At 39.4% G+C, this 18025-nt stretch overlaps 1 protein-coding gene across 1 annotated transcript in view; it reads left to right on the forward strand.

The window, feature by feature from the left end:
* Positions 1-299: 299 nt before the first annotated feature.
* The window catches only part of GNB4 (G protein subunit beta 4), a 61022-nt gene continuing 43296 nt past the window's right edge, over positions 300-18025 (forward strand). Inside the window, exon 1 of the mRNA XM_061194461.1 lies at positions 300-506. The gene's annotated coding sequence lies outside the window, so the exon portion shown is untranslated. The remainder of the gene's footprint in view (positions 507-18025) is intronic.

Here is an 18025-nt window from a genome sequence, read left to right on the forward strand (position 1 = left end):
ATCCTGCCCACGAGCAAGCTGAGGCCTGTGCGGTGGCAGGAAGGAAACCGGCCACACCACTTGGGCGCTACTCAGAAGTGTGCTCCGGAGTCCAGACGCCGAACCAAGAAAACGAAACTGCCCGGGAATAAATGTTTTTCTTCTTCTAGCAGGAAACGAGAGAGAAAATAGGAAGCAGACGCTCCGCTCCGCGCCAGCTGCTTTCGCCCCCCGCCCGGGCCGCGCACGCTCCAGGGTCTGCGCGCGTCCGCGGCGCGTCCCCGCGGGCTCGCGCGCCTCGTGCCTCGCGCCTCGCGCCTCGCGCCTCGAGCCACGTCCCCGCCCCGGCCCCGCGCGCCGCGGAGTTGGCTGCTGGGAGGCGCGGGCCTGGGTGTGGTCGGCGGATCTCGGCGGCGCTGGTCTCGGCCGTACTCTGCGCTCTGCAAGCCGGCTCCGCGCGCCAGGGTCTGCTGAGCGCCCAGCTGACCTCCGCACGCCCAGTCCACGCGGGCCCAAAGTCCCTCCAGGTAGGCGGCGGCCGCGCTAGCTGCGGCTCGTCGATGCGCCCCGCGGGGGCATCCCGGGCTTCCCGCAGGGGGCGTGAGGCGCGGCCGGCGGGGTCCTCCTGACTCGGGGACGGGGGACTCCAGGAGGCGGACCCTGCCCGGGAGGGACGGGGCGGGCGCGCCTCGGTGGCGCTCCGCTCCGGTGCGGGGACCAGCCGCTCGGCCGCCGCTTCGGGCACTTCCTGGGCAGCGAGGGGGCGGTCTGTGGTCCTTGGCCTCCAGACCCCCAGGTTCCTTTCCGCGCCCCGAGGCGCCTCCGGGGCACTGGAACGCGAGCTTGTGTTTGTCCCGAGAATAGTGGTTATTCAGGGCTTCCCAGAAGGGTTATTGGGTGGTGAGCGCTGGGAGAGATAAAAGTTCTCCACCGAGTGCTAAAAATGTCCAGTGGTTTCGTGTTAAATTTATTTTGTAAAGGATATGATGCCCAATATTTGGCGGGGGGGGGGGAGGAATTAAGGATTTTGAATACCTGTAAGTTTAGTACATGATAAAATGTTTTCCTTTTCTCTCCGCATTCTTTTTCTGCTTCAAAACACAAATGATTGCCTTGTATTGTACTTTGATATTTATTGCTCTTCGGCAGAGGAAGAATTTCCTCAAGTTTAAAAACAGACTTTAATTTGTTTGTAGAAGCAGCGTCTTGTTATTTTGCATCTCTCTCTCTTCCCTTTTCTCCCACTCCTTCCTTTTCTCTTTCAGTAAAGGGTGTGGATGCATCTTTCTCCTTCCACAAGCAAAATAGCTCGGTCTGTGGATTAGCACCCTACTGGAAAGTTTTCTTAAGACGTTCGGCATTGAATTGTTGATGAATTCTAATCGTCTTGGTATTGCATACTGAGATTGTGACCTCTAAGTGCGTCTTCTAGAACAGAGGTAGAGCACACACTGCTTATTTAAGATGAAAGAGAAGTCATTTCTAGTCGGCGAGGAAAACGACGGTCTGTAACGTAAAATTGTATGCTTTGAGTCTCATTGCCATTGCGCATTTTAAGGCTCTTCAGTGTGGGGCTTTGGGGTTATTACTGATTCTAGGCTCTGAAAGTTTATTGTATGTTTCAGTATTTAGTTAAAGATCATTTTAAGACTTTCCATGTTGCATTTTGGTTTGTAGATTAATTTGAAAGTGAAATAGAAACTTTTAAAACATTGCTTTATTGAACGTCCTTAATTCTCTTGTGTATACACATTTATAAAATTATAAAATTGGTTAATATGACTTTTGATACATTTATGTTCATCTCTTTGTGAGCCATAGGCATTACTTAGGAGGTTATTCAGAGTCGTTGGTCTTTGTTAACTTGCAGAATTGCTTCTTTTATTATTTTCTCCAGTTTTATTGAGATATAATTGGTATATAACATTGTGTAAGTTTAAGGTGTACAACGTGATGATTTGATAGATATGTAAATTGCAAAATGATTACCACAGTTAAAGTTAGTTAATACATTCATCACCTTTGTGTGTGTGTGTGTGTGTGTGTGACATTTAAGATTATTCTTTTAGCAACTTTCAAGTATGCAATACAGTATTGTTAACTGTAGTCACCATGTTGTACATTAAACCCCCAGAACTTATTCATCTTATAACTGGAAGTTGTTTTTTTAAAATAATTAATTAATTAATTAATTTTTGGCTGCTTTGGGTCTTTGTTGCGGTGGCTTCTCTTGTTTCAGAGCATGGGCTTTAGGCGTGCGGGCTTCAGTAGTTGTAGCATGCGGGCTCAGTAGTTGTGACGCACAGGCTTAGTTGCTCTTCAGCATATGGAATCTTACCGGACCAGGGCTCGAACCTGTGTCCCCTGCATTGGCAGGCGGATTCTCAACCACTGCACCACCAGGGAAGTCCCTAACTGGAAGTATTTAACATTTGATCAACATCTCCCCAGAATTGTTTCTTTTAAATCATTGGCACTTTAGTATGTCAGCACATATTTTTACACTTTAAAAATAGACTCTGGGACATTTTGAAAATTGAGAATTGGAACTACGTGTTGGACATTTTTTTTGCCCTTACCAAATACTGCCTGAGATGGTGTGATTTCACTGATTTCTTTTAGGCATGTTATTGAAACACTGTGTAATTTCTTTACCTTGTTAATCTGCATTTATTATAGGAACGACTTATTAAGCATATGTTCTGGGCCGGGGCAATGCTATACATTATTCTGTTTATATTCCACATTAACTTGGCAAAAGAGACATTATCCAGTTCTACAGGTAAGAAAATTGTGGCTCTGAGATGTTAAGTAACTTGCCAGTGGTTATGTAGCTGTTAGGTAACTCAGTTGGGATTTAAGGCCAGACCGCTCTGTCTCTAAAGTTCATGTTCTTCCCTCTGTGCCACACTGACTTAGTGCCAGGACATGAGGAATAACCCTCAGTTACTCAATAGCATATTTGTAAATTTTCCAAGACGTGCCAGAGATGTGGGTTTGATTTTCTAGCATGATCATTACTATCCATCTGTGTTACTACACAGATCCTCATGTCAGCCATTCTCTTCTCACCTCTCTATTCCTGCTTAAATGTCTAGCTCAAAGTTCAAAACCTCCTTCTTGCCAGGGCAGAATTTCTCCTACTGACATTAATAGGTAGTGATAGCTTAATTATCCTTCCAAAATAATAACCCCGTTTTATGTGGGTTCTCTAGAGCCATAGGTATAACTAATTAGGAAGGTTACAAACAGGATGGCAATCTATTTTGGAATATGGGAACCTTTTGATATCCCTCAAATTTAAACCGGAAGTTATTTTGATAGATATTTCTTTCTGCAGTTATCCCATCCGTTCTCCACCTTCAATTTCAGTTTCTGTGGAATCATTTACATTATAATACAAACATTCTGTTATGTCTCCCATCTTAAAATTCTTTCTTCATCCAGTATGCTGTCCCATTTCTCTGTTCCACATTGAGAAAGCATAATCTTTTGTTAGAACAAAAATAGAGAAGAGGTAACCAGAAACGAATTAGCTACCTGTAGGGGGTGGGTAGGAACTGAGTAAAAGGGATGGTGGAGGGAATGGCATTGCTCTGATTATACCTTTTTGTGTAGTTATGAACTTTGGAAACTTGGTAATTTTTATATGTTCAAAAATGAAATTAACAGGGTTGGGAGAAAAAAGCCTCCAAAATTGAATATAAACAGCAACAGATGAACTAACTGTATTTTAGTGAATAACGTAAACTCTCAGAAGAAAAAAAAAGAATCCAGGTAAGTTTTTAACACAGGACTTTGATTATATACCTTTAACCTAAAGGTGAAAGGACTGCCAACAACGACAACAAAAAACCTTAAACCACGTGTAGTAGGCTGTTATCTATAGTGTAGAGATATAGCAGTTCTGAAACTATTTTGTGTGTATTGTAGGATTGAGAAATGAGTAAATTCATGCTATTTTGAGAGCTAGGGTTTTCACTGTGGGAGAAGGGAAATAAAAAATATGAAACAGAAGAAGGCAATGAAGACCTCTATGGTGTTGGACTGGAATTAGAGTTATCCATATGAACTCATGATTAAAATATACCTACATTCATACAGACATGCATATAATTCCTAGCTCTGTCTGATGAAAGGGCTAGAAGTAATGACACCCTAGTAGCAGTGAGCACAACCAGTGCACAGACCTAAATGGCTGGTTCGAGAGCTGGGGAAGGGAACGTATAAGATGAGCCTAGAACACAAAGTAAGGAAGGATTCAAAAAAATAATGGGGGCATGTCAAAGGGATGTAGGAACTAGCTTGAACAGCCAAATCTGGGAAAATTTGAGCATCAAAATGAATAATAATAATAATGTCTTATAACCCATTGAATGAAAAGAATCCACAAGTCCATAATAAATGAATAAAATAAGAAAAAGGGAAAAACTGTTCCTGGTAGACCACCAATAAAAACTGTAGAAGGAACAATAGAGTTAGAAAAGTCACTAGTTTGCAACCATCATGATAATACTGATTCAGGCAAGTGTTACTAATAGAGAAAGGTCGATGAGGAAAAGGGTATTACTACTGTTTCCAGTGATCTCTCTAGAGATTACCAACCAAGGGGAAGACTAACTTCACAGTGGAGAAATCTGGCAGATACCACTTCAGTCAAGTGATCAAAATTAACATCACCAGTAGTGGCATAAACATGTTCCTTTTAACCCTCTTGCACTGTTGGTGGGAATGTAAATTGATACAGCCACTATGGAGAACAGTATGGAGGTTCCTTAAAAAACTAAGAATAGAACTATCATACGACCCAGCAATCCCACTACTGGGCATGTACCCTGAGAAAACCATAATTCAAAAAGAGTTGTGTACCACAGTGTTCACTGCAGCTCTATTTACAGTAGCCAGGACATGGAAGTAACCTAAGTGTCCATCGACAGATGAATGGATAAAGATGTGGCACATATATACAATGGAATATTACTCAGCCATAAAAAGAAACAAAACTGAGTTATTTGTAGTGAGGTGGATGGACCTGGAATCTGTCATACAGAGTGAAGTAAGTCAGAAAGAGAAAAACAAATACCGTATGCTAACACATATATATGGATTCTAAAAAAAAAAAAAAAAAAAAATGGTTCTGAAGAACGTAGGGGCAGGACAGGACTAAAGACGCAGACGTAGAGAATGGACTTGAGGACACGGGGAGGGGGAAGGGTAAGCTGGGAAGAAGTGAGAGAGTGGCATGGACATATATACACTACCAAATGTAAAACAGATAGCTAGTGGGAAGCAGTCGCATGGCACAGGGAGATCAGCTCAGTGCTTTGTGTCCACCTAGAGGGGTGGGATAGGGAGGGTGGGAGGGAGAGAGACGCAAGAGGGAGGAGATATGGGGATATATGTATATGTATAGCTGATTCACTCTGTTATAAAGCAGAAACTAACACACCATTGTAAAGCAATTATACTCCAATAAAGATGGTAGAAAAAAAATGTTCCTTTTGACATGCTTGAAATAGGGATGTCATTACTTTTCTGTGGTATTTCTAAAATGCGTAACCAAAATCTAATCACAAGGAAACAGTTGAGGGACCTTAACTGAGGATTGTTCTACCAAGTAACTGGCTTGTACTCTTCCAACATGTTAATGTCATGAAAGACAAAGAAAGGCAAAGGAACTGTTCCAGATTAAAGGAAGTTCAGGAGACCTGTCAGTTAAATGCAATGCATAATCCTGGATTGGATCTTGGGTTTTGGGAAATCCAATTACTCTAAGAACATTATGGGGACGTTGGCAAAACTTGAATATGTACTGAATATTAAATATTAAACTTGAATATGTACTGAATATTAAATAATATTGTATCAAATTTAACATATATGTTAAACATATATGTTTAACATATATGTTAAATCTCCTGAATTTGATAATTGTACTGTAGTTATGTAGGAAAATGCCCTTGTTCTTAGAAGATATACAGTGAATTATTTAGGAGTAAAGGGTCAAAATATCTTCAATTTACTCTCAAATGGATAAGCAATAATAATTATTACATATAGAGAAAGCAATAAAGCAAATGTGGCGAATGTTAACAACTGGTGAATCTAGGTGAAGGGAATAAGAGTATTCACTATATTAAAATTTTCAACTTTAAGTTTGAAATTCCAAAAACATGAAAAGTTAAAACTTCAAAAACTAATAAAGCTACTTAGTGTCCAAAAATCTTGGAAAGATTCCATGTAGGCTGTATCTACTTCTCAACTCCTTCTCTCCCTCTTCTTCTGAACCTACTCCAGAGACTTTATCCTTCCTACCCCACAAAACCATTCAAGGTCGCCAGGGATGTCAGTCTTGCCAAATTAGATCTCTCAGCCACGTTCAACACAAGTGATACATAACTCCTTCCTTATTGAAGCATTTTTTCCCTTGACTTCTGGGACACTAACTCTGATTTTCATCCTGCCTCACTGGCTGTGGCTTCTTCTTCTTTTCCAACTCAGTCAGTGGTATCACTATTCACCCAGTTGCTCAGCTTAAAACTCCTAGGAGTTATCCTGATTGACTCATCCTATATCTGTTCCTCCACTGGCAAGTATTATGGCCTCTAACTTAAGAATTATTCCAAATTTGTCTGTTTTTCATCACCTCCACTGCCACTACCCTTGTGTCAAACCACCATCTTTCCTGGTCCACACTCCTGTAGTAGTGCCTAACTGGTCTTTCAGCTTTCAGTGTCTGTGTCCCCTCGCAGCCAGCATGAACTTTAAAAGGTATGAATCAAATCAGATTATATCTCCCAGTCATCAGAACACATTACTGTTAGATGAAAACTGAAGTTTTTATTATGGTCAGGAGGCCTACATGATCACACGGTTGGGCTCTTGCCCACCTCTGTTATATCTTCTGCTTTGCTTACTCCCCTCCAGCCTTACTCTACTCTCTCCCGTTGATTCAGTTTGCCAGGTTAGTTTCTGCCTCAGGGCCTTTGCATTTATCAATACTATTTCTTGTATCTGGAATGCTCTTCCCCATTTAAGGCATGGCTCATTCCCTCATTTCATTCCAGTCTTTACTTAGATTAATTTATTTAAAAATAGCCTTCCTGGTCACCCTCTAACTTCTTGCAGGTTTTTTTTCCCCCTGCATAGTACTTATCTGTACTTGAAATTGTTATTTATTCACGAGCTTTATAATCTTCTCCTAGACAAATATAGAATAAAGCTCCATGACCACGGGAAACTTTGTTTTGTTTACTGCTGAATCCCTGGAGCCTGGAATGTGCCAGGCATGTGGTTGGAATTCAGATATTTGTTGAATGAATGAATAAATGCATGAATTAATATTTGCCAACTTTCTGGCTGTATTTTATTTAACGCTATTGCAATTGGAGAAGATTGTCTCAGAGAATCCCATAACATCGGTGCTATTTTTTGGTGACACTGCTCCAGGTTTTCTGGAAGCTAACACGTTATCAGCTCTGTGTTTCACGACTTCATCTTTCTTTTGTCTGCCCTCTGGTGGAGGGAGTACTAATAAGCAGGAGATAGTAGAGTAGGTCAGTAGGAAGAAATAAAAGTGGATGAGTCTTGATCACAAACTGGATAATTAACTTTTAAATTACAAAGATTTGAAAATTTAAATTTTAGGTAAGCCTTAAAATTAACCATAATGTTGGAAAGAATGAAAAGAAAACTGGCAGTAGTTAGATTTAAAGAACTATCTGGCTTAGGATGAAAACTAAAACTAGCTCCAAAATGTTTTGATTGCTTAAAATAATTTCTGCTTAAATATAATTCTTCTCTTAAAATATTTTTAACATTTTTCCATCTTTAGTTCAAAGACATCTTTTTCTCAACTGTACTAATAATTTCAGCTAACCTTTGTTGACTTTTCCAGTTGTCAGTTAACATATGCCAGGGGAAAAGCCAGTATTCAAACCCCAACAGTTGGGTACTAGAGGCAGCACTCTTAACTACTGTGCTTCACTACAGCCTTCCTACTAATGTCCTATGAATGGTACAGGCACCAAAGAATTTCCTTTGGTGTAATAGTTATGAACAACAACAACAAAAATGCTTGATAAGGGGAATTCTCTGGCGGTCCAGTGGTTAGGACTCCTGTGCTTCCACTGCAGGGGGCACGGGTTCAATCCCTGGTCGGGCAGCACAGCCAAAAAAAAAAAAAGCTTGATAAGTTCACAGCATGTGTTCCTCAATACCACTTTCCTAGTATGCATTATGGAGAGCTTTTTCTTACAGAATTGCTGAGAACTATATCTTATTTAATCTGTTTTGAAGTAGAAATCACATTAAATGATTTCAACACTTGTGTACTATTGACTTGCTAAAATAATATAAAGTTTCTCTTAACGTCCATATTTAATATTTAAGGCAATATACAGCTTAAAAATTTTTTCCCCAGTTTCGCCTTTAGCTCTCCAATTGATTTATTTTTATAATTTTTCGTTATATAAACAATTAGGTAATGACTGTCTTTAAACATTCATTTTTACCTCTTCAAAAATACCATGTTTTTATTTTTTTTTATTTTTTATTTTTTAATTTATTTTTGGCTGTGTTGGGTCTTCGTTGCTGCACGCGGGCTTTCTCTAGCTGCATTGAGCGGGGGCTACTCTTCGTTGTGGTGCGCGTGCTTCTCATTGCAGTGGCTTCTCTTGTTGTGGAGCACGGGCTCTAGGCTCGCGGGCTTCAGTAGTTGTGGCAGCTGGGCTCAGTAGTTGTGGCTCGTGGGCTCTAGAGCTCAGGCTCAGTAGTTGTGGTGTACGGGCTTAGTTGCTCCGTGGCATGTGAGATCTTCGCGGACCAGGGCTTGAACCCGTGTCCCCTGCATTGGCAGGTGGATTCTTAACCACTGCGTCACCAGGGAAGTCCTACCATGTTTTTAGAAGCCTTACTTTTTCTTCTTCGTCATCTAACTTGTAATACATTTCTAGCTATAGAGAAATTGATAGACTCTGTATCATAAAGTGAGAACACTACTTTGGTAGGGACAAAGATGAGGACAGTGGTCCCTGTGCTCAAAGTGCTAACAACCTCTGGGCTCTTACATAGGAATTTTTGGTATTTTTGTTATGATGACATTTACCAATGGCTTGACTCCGTTTTTTTCTGTTTGTTTTTTTAAAAAATTTATTTATTTATTTATTTATTTTTGGGTGTGTTGGGTCTTCGTTTCTGTGCGAGGGCTTTCTCTAGTTGCGGCGAGCGGGGGCCACTCTTCATCGCGGTGCGCGGGCCTCTCACTATCGTGGCCTCTCTTGTTGCGGAGCACAGGCTCCAGACGCGCAGGCTCAGTAGTTGTGGCTCACGGGCCCAGTTGCTCCGCGGCATGTGGGATCTTCCCAGACCAGGGCTCGAACCCGTGTCCCCTGCATTGGCAGGCGGACTCTCAACCACTGCGCCACCAGGGAAGCCCTTGACTCCGTTTTTTTCCCCTTCAATTTTTATGAGTTCCCCACCTAAACACCTTTACTCAGGAATTGTTTAAAATATGAAAATTGGACGTTAACTCTTTGGTTTGTGGCATTAAAACCCCAGTAATGCAACTTAAGCTGAATGAGGCTCTGTTGTACAACTGGCATGTGACATAGATTATATTGATACGTTGTATTTAGGATAATTAACAAGGCTTATAATGACCAGTTTTATAAGGAAATAATTTGAACCATTTTTTACTTTCTAGGCTTCTGTAAATTAAATTATGTATTTAAATGGAAAAATGGTAGACAGCTAATTACTTAAGGAAATTGAAATTCGTCAACAAGGGATCGTCATTATGTGCATTGCTTACTAAATGTGCCCCTAGGGAAGCTGTTGGGAGAGAATAAACTTTTTGAAAAATGTGGTCTCCTTGTCATTTGGTGTAAAAAAGCAAAAGCAGTTGGTATTTTAAAAGTTTTAATAGATATTAGTTTTCATGGTTCTGTTAACCTTTACTTTTGGGAATTAAACTTTATCAACAAGGGATTTTATTATGTTTATTAATTATTAATGTGCCACTAGGGAAGATTTTAGGGGAAAATGAATTTAAAAACACACACAAAGACTCCTCCATGCCTTAAGATATAAAAAAGGAGAGAAATGTTTGTATGTAAATTTCCCCCATGGTTATAACTAATCTTTTCATGAGGGAACATCTGCGTATAGTTTCTAGAGATGATAGAGAGACAGGTTATGAAGGGATTGTGAAGCATCAGGAGCAATGTGTGTTTCCTTAAGGCTGCTGAAGGGCAGTATTGGTGTATGTGATAGTGAGTGTGGCAGGATGAAAACATCCATAGGACAGTCTGAGCAGTAGACTAAAACTGTATGCGACTACAATGTAAATGTAACTAAAGGTGCGTACACTGTCCAAGCCACCTGGTGGAGATAAACTCTCTGTTGATTGATGGATTTTGAGGATATTAGTTGTAGGAGTAGGGATCTGGGGATGGAGTGGAGTTCCAAATAGCTAGTGTGGGTTATTAATTAGCTGTTAGTCTAAACCCAAGAGAGCAATCAGATGACGTTTTGGTAAAGAAAGTGTGATCCTGAAGTAGCATTGGTGGATATCTGTTCATCTCAGACCAACATCATATAAGTACACTTGCTTCTTAATTAGTAAAACTTCCAAAGTTTTATCTCGTGCATAGGCATTATAGCTTTATGTTAGAAAGAATGAAATCTGCCCTGGGAGAAAGACACTGAGTGCTATACTCTATTTCTACTTATTATTGGTAATTTTGAGATATTTTACTTTTATTAAAACTGCACATACGGAATTGTAGCTACCTTTCTATGAATATGTTAATTACACAAGTCACATTTTGTGCTATCAAGCCAACTCAGCAAATGAGTTAGATCATGATTGATGCCTGCTAGGCACTCATAAAAATTTGTTGGATGAAATTCTGATATATCCAGCTGTCATATTTTCATCCTTTAGTGGTGGGATTAATTTAAAAATTTTTTTAGATATAACCAAGAGTAATATGTAATCAGGTCTGGTGAGTTTGTGTTGTTTCTGGTAAAACAAAAGCAAATTATGTGACTTTAAAGGGTATAAGACTTTGTGACTTAGTGGTACAGAGATGAACCATGCATGGTCCTATCAAAAAAATCCAAAAGGTGATAATATTTGAGTGAAGTCATATGAGAAAAGACGGGCTGACAAGGTTATGATCTGTAATGTACATAATCGTAATTCACTTTCCTAATGTTTGGTTCACAAATCCTTGGAAATACTAAAACTAGAGGCGTCGCAACTTAGAGAAAGTAGTTTGAGGACTAAGTAAAAGGAAATACCCTCCTATTTTACATCTCTGACAGCGAATTTATAGAACTGGTTACTTTAAGAGGTTGTACAGCTAAAAATACAAGCATACTGAAAGTGGTTTCAGTGGATTCACAGACAGTGGTTTCAGAATGTATTGCATTTAGTTTAAGGGAAATCCTTAGTATGTTGAGTTCAGTCACATTCTCATGAAACATTTGGTTTTGGTGACATAACACTCTAAATATGTGCCGTATTGTGGCACTTATATCCTAATATAATTATTCTTATCTTTCTTGTGAGAAGATGAATTTTTCTGATTGGGATGGGTCAGTTCTTGTGCCTGGTGCAGGGTAGGTGTTAAATACATGTTTGTTGAGTGGAAGAATAAATCACATGATGATTTGAATTGACAGCAGTTGGAATAGTGCTCATTTATTATGTACTTGGGACTAGAGATAAAAATAATAGGAAATGCAGGAAGAAAACTTTTTTTGAAAGCCTTCCCAAAATGTTAAATGGAAAAAAGCTAAACCTATTCACTTAAATTTTCCATTGTATCTCTCTGTATATATGTATGTGGGAATTTAAAAGGGATACACTAAAAAGAACAGAAGCATATCCACTTTATATTTAAAACATGTATTCTGCATCAGGTTTTCATGTAGTACCTGATATTACAGTAGTTTTAGTTTTTGTTAGCTTTGCCTCAAGACTTCTTCCCCTTCTTTTCCCTTTCCTTGATTAAGGATAATTTTTTAATTAAAAATTTAATTTAATTTTAATTTAAACATCAAACTCAAAGAACTTAGGGTTAAACACAGCTTTTATAAATAGCAAATAGTCTTAAGACATTGCAGATGTCTCACAGTTAATTTATAACACAAATGTAAAAAATGTGTAGGAATGAAACAACAAAATCCATTTGCTTTTAATTTCATGAATTCCTATTCTTTAGAAAAAATTTTATGCATGATATTTTATGGGGTCATGGACTTTACCATCTCAGTTTAGATTTCTGCAACGATGACATAGCCTGTTCAATGATAGAGCCTCAAATTATTATCTGAAGTGTTCACCCCAAGTGGACCTGTTTATGACACTTGGATAAAGAACTTGGTTTCTTGTTGATTGATTTATAACTATGTGTGGACTGATCCTGTTGTGCCTTGTTAAGAAAACTTAATCACAAGTGGGTTTTTTGTTGTTGTTTTTTTTAAAGAAAAATATATAAAAGTCAGTGTTGGCATTTCATAATCCAAGTTCCTTTTTTAGTTAATTTCAAGGATGCATGAAACACTGTTTTCTTCGGGGTATTTTCTCATATACTTTGCTACTTTAACAAAGATTAATACATTCAAGCCTTGAATTAAAAAAAATTGTTTTCAAGTATCTGTCTTTTCAGGTGACATGGGTATTTCAACATAGAAGATAGCTTGGTTCTTAAGTTGTCCTTTTCAATCCTGGTGTTTATTTCATTCTTATATTTCTTAAAGAGTAAAGCAAGACCAAATACAAGTAGATCATTTTAAAGAAGGTAATGGCTGCCAAAAAAAAAAAAGAAAGAAAATAAAGATTTTGCCAGATGCATTGTTTCCCTTGAGGAAAGGGAAGATAACACCTGAAATACGTCAAGGAATTGTTAATGATTTCTTTGTAAAAAAATATTTTAAGGTGTGAGTGTTGAAATAGGAAATGTATATGGAAACTTCTCTTTTTTTCCTGTTGCTTCTTTTCTCATTCCCAAGCTATCCTTCAGAAAAATAAAACTAAAAAATTTCATAATTCAGATATGGGAAATAGTTTTGCTCTATTATTTATTTATTTATTTTTGGCTGTGTTGGGTCTTCGTTGCGGTGCGCGGGCTTCTCATTGTGGTGGCTTCTCCCGTTGCGGAGCACGGGCTCTAGGCATACAGGCTCAGCGGCTGTGGCACGTAGGCTCAGCGGCTGTGGCACGTGGACTCAGCAGCCGTGGCTCACAGGCCTAGTAGATATGGTGCACGGGCTTAGTTGCTCCGCGGCATGTGGGATCTTCCGGGACCAAGGCTCCAACCCACGTCCCCTACATTGGCAGGCAGATTCTTTTTTTTTTTTTTTTTTTGAGAGTTATCATCTCTTATATTTTCTTTCAATCCCTTGATTCCCTTGAGGGAGAAAGTCTTAGTGTGTAAACAATATTTCTTTAACACCTCCCTAACCCTTGCTAACCTGTGGGACCTTGAGCAAGTCACTGGGCCTCTTGGCATCTCAGGTTCCTCATTTGTGCAATGGGAACAAGAATCATATCCATCCGCGGTGCTGCTGTCGGGATTTTTTTTTTTTTTTTTAATCAGTCATCAGTTTTATACACATCACTGTATACATGTCAATCCCAATCGCCCAATTCAGCACACTACTATCCCCACCCCACCGCAGTTTTCCCCCCTTGGTGTCCATACGTTTGTTCTCTACATCTGTGTCTCAACTTCTGCTGGCAGGCGGATTCTTAACCACTGCAGCACGAGGGAAGTCCCAGTTTTGCTCTATTTTAAAACCAATTGGAATGGGAATGATTTGTTTCTATAATTATGTATTCCATCTGTTATCTTTGTTTTTTATTAAGTATCTAGGTGTTGTGTTTGACCAGGAAGATAATATAAATGCCATTTAGTTTTTTAGGGACTTCTTAATACATGAACACACACCCTTGAGGTTTCCTCCAATCCAGTGGTTTTAGACAAGAGTTTAGACCTGTGGTTCTCAAACTCCAGGAGGCATCAGAATCACCTGGAGTGCTTGTTAACCACAGATTGCTGGGCTCCATCTCAGAGTCTCTGGTTCTTTAGTCCTGGGAAAGGGCCTAAAAGTTTGCGTTTCCAGCAGGGTCCTCAGTGACGCTGGTGCTGCTGGTCCCCACCTTTTGAGAACTAATGATTAGGCTATTTGGTTAAATTAGTGGTTATCTACCGTGTTTCTTCCCTTACACACCTGATTGATGTAACATTAATAATGCCTCAGTCCAGGAGTCACGGCATTGGAGTGGGATGGGCAAGGTGCTGTTGGAGAGTCAGGTATTGAGATCTTCAGGAGGTGGGTGTAGTTTGAGATAGCCCCCTTTTTAAAAAATTAATTTATTAATTTATTTATTTTTGGCTGCGTTGGGTCTTCATAGCTGTACACAGGCTTTGTCTAGTTGCAGTGAGCAGGAGCTACTCTTCGTTGCGGTGCGCGGGCTTCTCATTGCGGTGGCTTCTCTTGTTGCGGAGCACGGGCTTCAGTAGCTGTGGAGTGCGGGCTCAGTAGTTGTGGTGCACGGGCTTAGTTGCCCCGTGGCACGTGGGATCTTCTGGACCAGGGCTCGAACCCATGTCCCCTGCATTGGTGGGCAGATTCTTAACCACTGAGCCACCAGGGAAGTCCCTGAGATAGCCCTTTAAATGCTTTCTCTCCTATCCTCTCCCCCTCTGAATCTTCCTCCTCCACGCTCGTTTGAGAGTCCTAGTCTGTAAGTAAGGGTGCAAATGGGGTAGGGGTAGTTTAGGTCCTCTCCCAGCAAACTTATACCTTCTAGAGTCAGGGAGGAAGCTTCAGTGCTTCTCAAGGAGCTGAGGAGAGAAAGAAGAGGTTACGTTGCAGGAGAATTGGGATGCTGAGACCATGAACAGAATTCTTTCTGGTAATAATTTTATTTTCCTTTTTTGTTTAAGGTATTATTGTGTTATATCTATTGATCCATCAACAGATACGAATATTAGCCTCAGTCATGTTTATGATTATACCTTCTTCATGTATTTCCCTTGTTGGGCCAAATTAGCTCTGACTTAAAGTTCCAAGGACGTTTTGTTAATGTGTGTTATTTAATCCCTAAAACAATCACTTGGGCGTAGACATTAGTGTCTCCACTGTACAGATGAGGGAATTGAGACTCAGAAGTTAAACAGTTTCTGGATCACACAGTAAGTATAGTCATACTCCAACTCTCATTAGGTTGTGTGAACTTGGGTGAGGTTCATAACCTCCAAAACATGTAGTTTCCTCATCTGTAAAATGAGGATGATATTAGTACTTACCTTTTGAGGTTAATTTGAGGTCGTTAAATGAGTTACTGTGAAGAGTTGTGAACAGTGCATGACACATAGTAAGTGCTCAATAAATGTCATCTCTTGGTTGGCTAAATACTAAGAATCTTTTAACATCAGGGGTCATCCAGGTAATCCTCCTCTTATATATTATAGGTCAAGAATCTCTTACCAGCTTACGTGGTTCTGTGTGCCACGAGGGTTGAGAATCACGGATCAAGCTAAGTTTGTTTGGCTTTTGCAATGATAAGGTGGAGGCTCAGAATCAGGATTGGCCGCTTATGCTTGAGAGGTTGATTTGTGTTACCAGCCACATCTCTTGTAGCCATCAATTTTGTAGGAAATCATTTGTTATATCCTAGGAGATTTGCTTTAACTGTATAATGAGACAGTGATTAATCGCTACATAATAGATTGTATTTACTGGAAAAGTATTCATTTCTTGGGAATGCCTCAAACATCTTTTAGATAAACTGTTATTTGCTTAAAAAAAAAAAGAATCTCTTATCCATAATTTGGAGATCCAGAATGCTTTGAAACTGCAATTTTTTTCATATATAATTTAGTGGCAAAACCTTATGTGATTTGAACTTGTTTGGTGGCACAACCTAACTTGAACTAACGTGAAACTGTTGCTGGTCTACTTTTTCCCCACCTAGTTGTGACGACACTTACATTTTGCTGCAGAAATACTCCTTCTGGATTATGTGGGTGCTGCCCCAGAGTCCAGTTGGTGTGGAATGAAATACGTGATGAATACACCTTTTAAAATCTGCAAACCTGGGAATTCCCCAGTGGTCCAGTGGTTAAGACTCTATGCTTTCATTGCCAAGGGCGTGGGTTTGATGTCTGGTTGGGGAACTAAGATCCCACAAGCCACGCGGTGCGACCAAAAAAAAAAAAAAATCTGAAAAGCTTTTAAAAAATCTTTTAAATATCTGTAGACTCCCAAATTCTGAAATGCATCTGGCCCTTAGGGCTTAGGGTAATGGATTATGGACTTCTGTGAATATGCACTTAAACCTCTGTTTTCCTTCTTAGACTGTAAACTCCTGGAGAGCTGGGCCTGTATCTAATTCATGTGTAGCCCCGGTTCTTGGCACATAATAGGCGTTCGGTAAATGTTTGGTGAGAGAATGAACTGTGCCAGAACAAACCAGTTAGGTGAAGGGAAACAGACTTGAGAGCAGCACCTTATTTTTTCCTGGAACGCAGACAAAACAGACTGCCTTCAGTTCACAAGAGGCTGAATCATGTTACTTTGGGGGCACTTAAAAATGTTCAGTGTAATGAGAAATTTGGTAGCAAAATAAAAAAGCAAAACTTAATGCCTATACTATAGTATCAGCATCTCTTCTATTTTCCTCTCTTATCCACTCACCCCATACAGCTTTAGATTTTTGGCCAACTTCTTGAGAAAGAAAGCCACGTGGGAATATCTGTAATTGGAAGACTACTTGGGGTGGGTAAGCAAGTGTGTTTTTACATTCCTCTGAGAATGATCATAAAAGCTTTAAATACCGTAACTAATCCATTAAGGGTTTGGGTTTTTTTTTTTAATAAATAAAGTATAGGAATTATGAATCAGGATTGCAGAGAGAAAAGCAGAACATTAGAGAATTTAATGATAATAATAGCAAACTTAACTTTTCTGATAGACTACTAGTAGGTAAAAGTAGTTTACATTTAAATTTTTAAAGTACAGTTTAAAGTATTCTTTCATGCCTTACATGAGCTTTCATGATCCATATGAAAATTATTAATAATTAAGAAATACTTGTATGTCTTTGTCTTACATGGATTAAAATAACTGTTCACTAACACAGCAGTATAATTGTACAGGCTACATAATGCCTTGCTTTAGTAAAAATTCTGTGGACATTTTAAGAAGTGTAGAGAGAAGTCTATTTGAATTATGCAATTGTATTTTTTTTCCATTTTATTTAATAAGTTGGCTTGGATACAATGACCCATTGGTATTTTTTGATGTTTGTAACTGGTACAGCTGAACTTTTTAAAGGATAATTGATATGCTGCCTTCTGCTAACTAACAGTGCTTTCACTATATGATCAAGTTATTTAAAATGTGTTAAATGAATCAAATATTCATGTTGAGAAAGAACCTAGTCAAGAAGTTATAGTAATTAAAAGAGCAGTATGCTTATATCAAACTAATTTCTGTTAAATTATTAGTTTAAAATTGCTTTAGTTAGTAATTTCAGTACGACTGCAGAGATTGTGATAAACAGCTCCAGTTGGATCTTGAGTAAAAATCACTGTTGGTGAAATTCCTTGACTGTATTCTTCTGATGATTTTTTGTTTGTTTTTTGTAAAGGAAGGTAGAGATGGCTCATATCTCATACACGTCTGTATCTTTCCTTCCTCCCAGGAGGGAAGCTTCTTAACTAGCTGACCGAAGATAGATCTGGAAAAACATAAATATTTAAGAAATGAATTGGGGGTGGGAGGGGGCGGGGGGAGGAGCCCACAGTGATACGGATAAGGAATAGTCAGTGAAGTACAAGGAGGATCTAGGAAGTGAGGGATCTGGAAAGCTATTGGAGTAAAGCTTGAATAAGAGGGAGGATCATTAGATTCAGCGGAGAGATCTAACGAAATGCCCTTCCAAGGAGGCATAGTGGAGTGGTTGAGAGACTGGGTTCCAGAGTCATACACGCTTTGATTCAATTCCCAACTCTGTTTCTAATCTTAG

This window comes from Eubalaena glacialis, chromosome 6 (genome assembly GCF_028564815.1).
Source record: "Eubalaena glacialis isolate mEubGla1 chromosome 6, mEubGla1.1.hap2.+ XY, whole genome shotgun sequence".
In the NCBI taxonomy this organism is placed as follows: domain Eukaryota; kingdom Metazoa; phylum Chordata; class Mammalia; order Artiodactyla; family Balaenidae; genus Eubalaena; species Eubalaena glacialis.